Below are 11,171 nucleotides of genomic sequence, written 5' to 3' on the forward strand. Positions count from 1 at the left end.
GTGTGCTGTTCCAGCGTGTTGGCACCTCACTGATGAGTTTCAGGGTTGGCCCTCCCATCTGTTGCTGCACCTGAGCCAGCTTCTCCTTGGCTGTAGTGCTGATCTGAAGGATGTGACAGTGTTCCTGGCTTTGTGTCTGATGATGGAAGTGGGGATCTGATCACAGGATTTTCTGACTCCTAGATTCAGACGATGTGCAGTGCAGACTGAGTGGTGAATTTGGAGCTGTCTAGTGGATGCTGTCATGTTTGGTGCTGCGTCGCTCACAAGACACTTGACTTTGTTGGTGATGGCCCAGTCCTCCATCAGGCCTCTTTGGACTGGGGCCAAACTGTCAGCAGGGTGACTTTGTGGAAAGTCTTGCACTCCCAACACATTCATTCTCACTAATGCAGTGACAGGTCAGAGCCAAGGGAGCCTCCATGTCCACAGATGTCCACATGGCAGCTGGACTTCCTTTTTCACTCCTTCCCGTTCCTCCTGGTACTTTTTGGCCACCGTTTGTTTGATGGTCTGAAAATGACACCCAGAGTAAATCAATACATTGAAATTAGAGATGAAATAAACTGGAGATATCAACGACTGCTTTAGATCATTTCCACACAAACCTTTCTGGTTGGCAAACATATGAGGCTCAAGGACCTGAACCAGTTCCCTGAACCCTTCCCTCTCAACAGTGCTGAGGGGCTGGCAGTCCTTCAGGATGAAATTCAGCAGAGCCTCATCCAGCATCTGCTTCCTGGAAGCTGGATGGTTAAAGATGAAGGAGAGAAGAAATGAAGAGGAATTAATGATCAATGAAGCAACTGTGAGTCAGTTGGACAGTGTCTGTATACCTGAGTTCATCCTGGTGGATCTGGGACTTCATTCTCATGCCTGGCCCCATCATGCCTCAGCACTGAAGAGGTGCTTTTGTTGAGATGAGACGCTTCTGTCCAACAAATGCCACATTCAACCTGCAGAAAAGAACATGAGTACTCAGCTAAAAGTTCCTTTCTTCATGGTGACTGGTGTTTCTTAGTCTTAGACCACCAGGTTTCCAATGAGGTGTATCGGATACGTTGTTGTGTGCCGCTGAAATCCGTCCAATTCCGGCGTTGTTTCCTCATGAAATATGTTTGCCTTAAAGCTCATTAAAGTGTTGAACCACAATATCGTTCACCATAACTTAGTCAACTTCAAGATAACCTACTTCTACATTCCAGTCCCGGCTGCTCCTGTTCTGCTGCAGTCCAGAAAACAACAACCCGATACAATTGGCGCTCCTTCCCACAGCTCCGGCCCGGATCCGCATGGTTCCGCTGACTGACTGTGAGACGCGCTCCCTCCAGAGTGGCACAGCCCGATGGGGGTCCTTATCTGGCACGGGGGCGTAAAACAGGTGCGACTGGAAAGCCTGGTTTATTCTGCGTCGAGGGAACGCGTTGCTCTGCAATTCACCGCCAAGCCGCTAGGGGGTGTGGCTTTGTCTTTGTATTGTTTACGGGGCTCTTGTCGGATTCCTTGGTTTTCTTCCGGTCACAGACAACAATTGTTGGCCATTTGTCAGTCTTTGTAGTGCCGCCAATAATCCTTTCTTCGGCTTGGTCCATTTTTTCTTGACGCTTTCACCACAGAAACTTTGAAAATGGCGGTGTTGTTGTGCTGCGACTGAACCGGAAATGACGTTCTGAGCGGACCAATTACAGTCCTCGACGTTGACGTCACCACGCGTTTACGCGACACGGAGGCAGGATTTTGTTGGGGTTTGCGTCGACGCGACGCAGAAGCATAAATCAGGCTTTCGTGGTTTAGAATCTCACGCCAAGCCGGAGAACCAGGTCTTGAATCAGTCACGTGGTCACTGCCGGTCGGCGAGGCTTTGGACGTCACTAAATACGTCATCGATAACCGTTTTTCAAAACGAAATCCTGGATCACTCCACTCATCACTACCGCTGCTACCAGGTTAGCGAGTCTGGAGTGGCACAGAGAACAGAGCTTGGACTCTGCTCATTTTGAAGAAGAAGAAGAAGAAAAGAAGCGGAAGGCCTCGGTCTTTGTCTCCTGAAGGCTGAGTGGCGCCGGTAGAACCTCAACATGTGCGCCACGCAGCTGCTGCGGGTGTCGGTCCAGGAGCGGATCCTCGCCGCCGCTGAAGACTTCCTGCTGCAGCTGGGAGAAGGAGACTCAGCGGCTGGAGTCCCGGTGCTGAGAGCGCTGCTCACCGAGCGGCTGGCGGCGGCCGCGGAGCAGATCGTGGCTCTGCTGGAGGAAACCGTGGCGGAGTACGAGCGGGAGAACCACCGGCAGAGGTTGCTGCTCGATGCCGTGCTGAAGCCCCGAGTCAGGCTGGACAGAGCAGGTGAGTCCCCCCACACTGACCAGGAGAACCGAGAGACCGCAGTCCTGCCAGCAAGTGTCTCCGGTCTGGTTGTGTCCGTAATCCGGGTCATTGTGCTCAGACCGTCTGAGCAGGAGTGGAACAACGTAGAAGTGTTTCGTAGTTGACGGCTATTCGGTGTTGGTGGAGCCTTAAAACCTCACCTGGCTCGGGACACGCTGGGCGCCATCTTGGCTGCTTCCTGACCAACAAGTAGATGGCGCTGTTTGGTTTCCAGGCTGCGTCCTTCCCGCCGTAGTTCTACTGCTTTTTGTATTTGTTTGGAAGAAAAAAACAAAACTAAGAAACACGGAGAAACATCTCATAGGTTACACGTTACAAATTTTGTCCCAGCCAGAGTTTTCCTCAATTACTGGAAAGGAAAGGGACATTTCCTGATTATTTTTAATAAACTAATCTTCGACCTTGGCTGACTGCATGTTGCTGTGTTTGGGTGGACTGACATGTTTAGCATCAGTACAGGTTCCCTCTGGTTCTAGGGACTGAACTCTCATTCTCCTACAGGGTCTCATTCTAGAAATGAACATTCTGACTAGCAGATGTGATCATGAATGGACAAAACCATTCAGCAGAGGGGACCTATGACCTTTGACCTGGGTGACACAACGTTGATCCAAGCATCTGAAGCCAGCGTTTCTGTTCCCAGTTTGCTGACTGGTCGTCAGTAGCAGGACGTCTCTTTTCATTGAGTTGATTTCTGTTTCTGTCTGTTGCTCCGCTGTTTCAGAGTCAAATGAAGAGATTTCTGATGTTGCTGTTTGTGTCCTGCAGATGTGGAGCAGCTGCTGGTGATTAAAGAAGAGGTTCCCCCTGAGCTGCAGGACCCAGAGCCCCCCCACATTAAAGAGGAGTGGGAGGAGCTGTGGACCAGTGAGGAGGGAGGGCAGCTTCAAGGGCAGGAGGAGGCTGATATCACCACGTTCCCCTTCACTCTGGTTCCTGTGAAGAGTGAAGGGGACGAAGAGAAACCTCAGTTCCCACATCTTCATCAGAGTCTAACTGAGGAGAACTTGAAAGAAGAGTCTCTGAGCAGCAACCCAATTCATCCTCTGAAAACAGAAGCTGATGGAGAAGAGTGTGGAGGACCAGAACCTGAACCAGAACCAGCCAGCAAGGTAGATCCAGATCCACTTGTACAACCCCAGACTGAAGACCAGATGTCAGACTCTTCTGAAGCTGAGACTGAAGTCAGTGAGGATGATTGGGTCAGACCTGATAACACGGCCACTTCTGAGCACAAGGAACCCTTTGGCTCAAGGAGGAATATGCTTCAGAAATTGAGCCCAGGACAGGAAGCGAGTCATTGCAGCTCAAAAGAACAAAAACTAAAGACTGGAAGAGAATCAGAGATCATCAGGAACGTGACCTTTGGTCCTTCTGAATCTGAGACAGAAGTCAGTGAGGATGAGCGTCCCTTTAGGTGCTCAAAGTGCAGTAAAGGTTTTAGTTACAGAAGGAATTTGGATGTACACATGAAAACACACACTGGAGAAAAACCATACCCCTGCTCAGTTTGCGGCACAGGGTTTTCAGAAAATGGATATCTAAAAAGACACATGAAGAGAACACATACTGGAGAGAAACCATTCCCATGCTCAGTTTGTGGCACCACATTTGCAGAAAAGTCAAGTGTGAAAAGACACATTAGGAGAGCCAATACTGGAGAGAAACCATTCCCATGCGCAGTTTGCAGCACAAGATTTTCAGAAAGGGATTGTCTGAAAAGACACATTAGGAGAGCCCATACTGGAGAGAAACCATTCCCCTGCTCAGTTTGTGGCACAAGATTTTCAGAAAGGGGTTGTCTGAATAGACATATGAGAAGACATACTGGAGAGAAACCATTCGGCTGCTCAGTGTGTGGCAAAACATTCTCAGAACAGGGACATCTGAAAAGGCACCTGAACGTGCACACTGGGGAGAAACCATTTCCCTGTGCACTTTGTGGCAAAAGATTCTCACAAAAGGGAAATCTGGGAAAGCACATGAAAACGCACACTGGGGAGAAACCATTCCCCTGTGCATTTTGTTGCAAAAGATTTTCAGAAAAAGGATGTCTGAAAAGACACATGAGGAGAACACACACTTGAGAGACATTTGTCTTGCTGAATTAGTTGCAAAAACTTCCTAGATGAGGAAAACATGAAACAACACAACAGAAAAATGTCCTTTGTCCATTCTGTGTTGGTGTGACTCAAACTGAGTAGATAATGCAATTTATCATGGTCGTTCAGACCCAACTTGGAGGTTCTGGTTTTAGAAAGCGTTTTTCAGATAATGCAGCAGGAAATGAACTCAGTTAACCTGACATAATGGAGCCATCATTGGATATGACGGTGAGAGGGCTGATCTTATTTTCTCTGAGGTCACCATGGAAAGATCCACCTGGTACCACTTACTGATCTTTATATTGACGTATTGATCACTGATCAAACACTGAATTATCTTTGAGTGTCTTCAGACTATCTTACATGAGTGTATGTTATTGTTACGATGGTTTCTCTTCCTGGTTCCTGTCAATACATGTGCAGCTGTCAAGTCTTTAATCACTTGTTGGTGCAGCCTGATAATAAAGAATTACAAAAGTCCAGCCTAGATGGAACTCATACATGGAGTTTTAGACAACTGCTGGCCTTCATCCAGCTTTATTGATAAATATAATTGAGTATCATCTGTGTAACAATGGAAATTTATGGACTGTTTCCCAATAATATGACCTAAAGGAAGCATACATAAAGTGAAGAGTATTGGCCCCAGCACTGAACCTTGAGGAACACCGTGTTTAACTTTGGTTTGTATAGAAGATTTATCATTAACGTCTACAAACTGAAATCAACCTGATGAATACGATTGAAACCACTTTAATGTTCCCTGAATGCACAGTTTAATCGTAATAATGGTACACTTCAGAATTAACGACAGCACATATACATTTGTTGTGTATGTACGCTGAACTTGAACAGTCCGTTGTCCCAATGGAGGCAAGTGAGAGTGAGGCCTGCAGCCAGACTACAAGGTCGGCTACAAGAAGGAGTTCTCCTGGAGGATAAACAATGGGGCAGCCGATAAGGAAGCTGTGGGTTTGGGCGGAGGAGCACACATTCCAATCTGTCTTCTCTTTCAGTCCAATCCAAATTGTAAAGTTAAATTTCTGGTCTTCAACATCACTCTCCTCTTTGCAGAGCGGCCAACTGCTCCGAGATGGTTTCCATCCTGGGTTTCAGTTCAAGAGTCTGTTGTTGCCCCGCTCTGCCAACCTCAGTCATTGCGTTGTCAATGACTGAGGTTGTGTGAGCTGCACATCACATCAAGTGTTAATGCCCACCAAGGGGTGTCTTTTCAAAAAGAGGAATATTACGCCTCCATTTCACACAGACGAGACGGCAAATTTGGCACATTTTCTGTCTAAAAAGGGCTGGAGAGAGATGGAGGTGAGGGAGGAGAGGAGACAGAGAGGTGGGGAAGAGAAGAGAGAGAGACCAGACATTATGTTTGCTGCTCCATTTTGATTGTTGCTCTCCAGCTTCAGCTCAATAAAAACCTCTTCATCACATCAGTCCCATGTGGAGCTGCGTTGTTCCAACAACACTGAGATCTCAGCTCATAGCAGTTCTACAATAAAGGTTCCAACACAACGTTCCATTGATCCATGAACAAAGCAGGCAGTGAGACCATGATGATGTCACATCTGTCCACTGTCCAGATGTCAGAGCTGAAAATGATAGGATGCCATGTTCCCTTCAACAACAGTCCAGCAGAAAGCCACCATGAAGACCTGAGGAGGAGCATGGCAGCTCACCACAGTCAGGAACTCCCAGTCACCTCAACAAGATTTCTGTCCACTCACGTTCAACCAGACCAGCAGATCACCTGCATCCCCACTGCCTCACCACCAGAGGGCAGTAGAACATCAACCATAGAGGCTCCCACTGAGGAATGAACACCACCACCAGCAGACCGCTCTCCCTCCCTGACAGCATTTAAAGGAGATGAATGATGGATCATCAAACTCCACCATTCACTGTGACTCAGGGCCGCTCCTCTGCTCTGACTCTCTTTGATTGTTTGTCTTTGTTTTATTCAAACAAGTTGTTCCTCCTCTCTCTCTTCTTGCTGCTCTACCCCCCCCCCCATGTGATGTCTACTACCTCCTCCTCCTTGATGACACTCATTGTGGGGTCTCTTCATCAGCCCTCCTCTGCTTTCTGAGCCACAAATAGTTTTTCTGAGTCGCTAAAACCCCGAACTCCATCTTGAACCCAGACTCTCAGAAGCCTGACCACATTTACTGAACTGGTCCCTCTTTGGTGAAACCATCACCACGTTTCTGAAGGCTCTGAATGTCCTGATGCTGATGTCATTCTGCTTCCTCTGACACAGGCAGGTTTGGTCCGTTCTGGCACTGTGACATCAAAGACTAAATGCTGAGATCAAGAAGAACATTTACAAAACATGAACAAAACTTGATGACAGAATTCTTTGTCCTCCTCCATCACCGCGATGCCATCGATGGTCCGTTACTGTTGCAGTGCAATAACATCATGAGTTGTGTCAAACCATCTCTGTCAGCTCTGCGAGTGTCTGGAGTGACGTCTCCAAGGACACTTGCTGCCAGGACTACAGAGTAAACATCAACATCTGTTTGCATCTGGCTTCAACTGTACTTTTCCTCTAGGTTCAACTTTGCTAGGTTACAGTGACTTGTGTACAGAGTAGTGACTTGATCAGCTGGTGGTGATGATGTAGCTTTGGGATGCTAACACAGTTGTTACTCAGGGCACTGCTGGTTGTAATTTAGAGTCCAATGAGAAACGCTCAGTCTCAGGTTCCAGCTTATCAGTGGGTTCTTTGAGGGTCAGAGACTTACATACAAATATAAAAACCAGTTGAAACACTTCCTGGAATTTTAAGAGGATTGAATACAAACAAGGAAGCGTGTAAGACAGAGGAATAATACCAGTAAAGCAATGAAGGCACATGGAGGATCAGACATGAATCATAAGATTTATCTGAGACTCAAGTGGACGGCAAAAGTAGCAGGTGAGAAGGTGTTCAGGATGAAGGGTCAGTGACCTCCAAACAAAGAAAACTCCTGAATGGAGGTTGAGCAGAGTCTGAGGAGTCAGGTGGAGCTGGCAGTGAGACAGGAGTTGAGGCCTGAACAGATGCAGCACTGGTCTTTGTTACTGTGACAGCACGACAACCAACAGGACCTGCTCACGTTCTCAGCTGGATTGTTCTCATCAATGTACGGAACCTCTCCAACGACCTGGTGGGGGGACGGCCTACCAAGCCTCCATCTCAACGACTGTGGCTCCCACTGGGATCCGCGATGCTCTTCTCAGGCACAAGGGGGCTTCTCTCCGCTGGTCAGGATGGAGATTCAAGGCTCACGGGAGGTCAACAGTATTGTGACCGTGAAAAGGGGGAGAGGAGAAGTTCTGTTTAAAGTAAAAAGTAAGCAGAAGAGAAAGAAAAGAGGAGAGACGGACCAGCAGCTGGAGGAGCTCACGGAAAAATAAGAAGCGCTGAAGAGCCTGAACCCAACCCAACTGTAACTGATGGTGTCGTGACTATTATAATAAACTGGTCCGCCGTGGGGGGTGACCTTTGACCTGTGTGGGGCTGCTGGCCAATCAGCACCCTTTGCCGTCCTCAGTACTTCTCAGATATTCCTGTATTAAACAGGTCAACAGAGGGCAGTCATGCATCCCTCAGATCCTCTAGAGCAGGGGTTTTCAGTTAAAATTCTCCTGGGTCCAGTTTTCAAACCTCTTCAAGCTTGGGTCTGGAGGCCTAGCACAGTTTTTCATGACTGCTGATTTCAGTGATGGGCCCACGCCTGCATGTTAGCCAGCAGTCGAGCTGTGCTTTATGATCCAGGGGCATCTTTCGCCGATGGAGGTAGACTTTAAGCCTGTTGTATCAGTGTCTGTTTGGTAAACAATGAACTTTCAGATCGAATGAAGTCGCCGACATTTCAATAATAGTTCAGTCGTATTTATTGTCTGCTTTTTTTCCACATGAACCTTAAACCTATTGTCCAGCAGGGGGCAACATAAAGAGAAGAGTGTATATGACTAATATGACTATGTGAGTGTGTGTGTGTGTGTGTGTGTGTGTGTGTGTGTGTGTGTGTGTGTTTTGAAGACGACTTCTTGACTCCATTTTTGTTGTCACTCTTCTCTTAATTTTAAGTTTCACTCATTAAAATGAAGCCGCTTTGACGTGTTTACTTCTCTTGTACGTCAACAACTTTGGTCTTTAAGCTCCTGACAAACACACCACACGTCACTCACTCTATAGATTAAATCTGCTGATAACACAAAACACGTGACCTTGTGACCCTGCATGACGTTTTGCTCCAACTTTCCAGAACTAATAGGAGGAACAGCATGGATCGTTCTGAGCAAGAACTCTGACATCACCATCGTCATGAACAAGAAGGCAGTCGGACTCAACTTCAACAAATCTGAAATGTCCCCTTAAGCTCCTGCTACTTTGAACTGATGCCTAAACCTTCAGTTTCCATTCATCACTCAGAACCTCTCACAACCCCAGAAGAACAAGCAAAGGTTTGGAGCAGTAAAGCCTTCAATAATGACATCATCATGTTTGAGGGTTTCCTTCCCTCAAACTGTTTCTACCAACACAACAGAATCCTGGAAATATTTCAGGTGTTGACCTCCCAGCAGCCTGAAGGTCAACCTGCATTATCTGTTATGTTGCTGAGCAGAGGAGGGAGCTCAATGGTAGAGCGCTAGCTTAGCATGTGAGAGGTGGTGGGATCGGTGCCCTCGTTCTCCAGAAGACTTCAGCTTGTTCTGTTGTTGAGCTCTGATGAAACCACTGACTTTGAACCACACACAAAGTGAAGGAGTGACTTAAGATTGATGGCACCTGAGGAACTTCTAGGTTTCCTAAAATCAACTGGAAATTCATTCACCAGTTAAACAGTGACTCTACCAGAGGGGGTGTAGCTCAGTGGTAGAGCGCATGCTGAGCATGTATGAGGCCCTGGGTTCAATCCCCGGCATCTCCAGCTGGTCCTTTGTAGCCTTCATCTTGTCAGCTAAAGTGATCCTTAAATGTGACAACAGTCGATTCACTATCAGAAGACATCTTCTACATGTTCAAGATGGGCGAACTGTCCACAAATGTTCAAAATTACTTTTGAAAATGAAAACATAGATCAAACCTGCCCTGTCAATCACCCACAATGGGCGGATCGTCCCACTCCCTATCAGGTTCCCCTCTCCGCGACCCAGGAGGCTCCCTCTCCCTATCAGGACTAGAAGTCCATTGGGGTCTCCCTGCTCAGGTAGGAGTCCTGCCCACAACGTTAAGCTGTTGATGTTCTAGAGGAGACAACATCTGATCTTTGTTAGATCCACCAGTCAAAGGTTTTCTTTAAAGGCTGTAGCAGCTGAGAATGAGGGATTAATAACCATCTTAGTGAGGACATTTTGAAACATGATGACATTTTATTGACTTGTAGCACTGCAAAAATCATCTCCCCTCCAAAAACCCTCTTCTCCAACTCTGTACTCAAGTTGTCTCCTCATCAGGCACCACAGGATCCAGGACGTTCAGTCAAAAAAATCATTAGTGATTTTAAAAATGGCCATCAGACACAAAATAAGACTTCAAACAGGTTTACAATTTTATTTTATGTTAACACATTTTGTCCATTTTGCCTCCACACTGTCCTTCATCACAGCATTTAACATCAGGACTGCTCCCAGATCAGCTCCATGACCTCATCCCTGCACCAGAGTACCGCCCAAGTTTATCAAGGATGGCCAACATGAGAGGGTCTAGATTCACCTCCATCTTTGGAGGCTGTTGAATTTCCTCCTGAGGACCGTCAGGCTGTTTCCTTACTTTGCTGTGACCCAACAGCAGACAGCAACAAGGACTGTGGTGCACTTGGTAAAACCACCATCTGGAGTCTGGACCAAGATGCTGATGTGATCCTTTGATGAGTTTAGAATCAGTCAAAGATCAAAGACTGAAGCAGGAGATCAATGCTCAGAGCCCAGAGATCAAAGACAGAATTCAGAGATCAAAGACAGAATTCCGACATCAAACACAGAATTCAGACATCAAACACAGAATTCAACTATCAATCAATGTGAGGAACCAGCGTCTCATGTGAAGATGCTTCTGAACTCATGAAGTGAAATCCTACCATATAGAGATGAATGAGTCCAACTGGGACTGGCGACCTGTCCAGGGTGTACCCCGCCTCTTGCCCGTAGATGCTGGGATAGGCTCCAGCCCCCCCGCGACCCTTAATAGTAAGGAATAAGCGGAAGATGACGATGGATGGAGTCCAACTGGACCTGAACAGGAGAGAAATAAAGGAGTTATGTAATTGTTATTTATTTCCAGGCCAGGTGAGGGTTGGATTTTGTTCGTTCATGTTGAAGTGAACTGACAGTGGGACTGTGGACCTGGGCTGAAGTCCAGCTCACTGCTGGTTTAATAAAACCACCTGATTGTTTTTCCTATCAGCTCTGATCTGATGAAAGAAACAAAAAGCCAAACTTCATTCGTCCGTGTCCAAACTCCACGTCTGTTGATGTACAGCACTCCAGTTATTTGTTTCTTTCCAGACAGAAGCAGGTTGGTGGAGGAATAAAACCTCAACAGTGAACAAACAGCAATGAGAGAAGTGAATCCTGCACTCAGAGAAGTTGTGTCTGCACTCGCCAACCAGGAAACGCGTCTATCTTCTGTGTGACTGAGGCAGCTGCTCAGAGCTGCGTTTCTCAGCTGTGTGGGGG

At 47.0% G+C, this 11,171-nt stretch overlaps 1 non-coding gene across 1 annotated transcript; it reads left to right on the plus strand.

The window, feature by feature from the left end:
- Positions 1–9,352: 9,352 nt before the first annotated feature.
- trnaa-agc (transfer RNA alanine (anticodon AGC)) lies at positions 9,353–9,424 on the plus strand. The gene has a single exon. It is a non-coding gene; the product is annotated as a tRNA-Ala (tRNA).
- The last annotated feature ends 1,747 nt before the right edge of the window (positions 9,425–11,171 follow it).

This window comes from Aulostomus chinensis, chromosome 1 (genome assembly GCF_037954235.1).
Source record: "Aulostomus chinensis isolate RoL2024-O1b breed Wild chromosome 1, RoL_Achi_v1.0, whole genome shotgun sequence".
Lineage (NCBI taxonomy): Eukaryota > Metazoa > Chordata > Actinopteri > Syngnathiformes > Aulostomidae > Aulostomus > Aulostomus chinensis.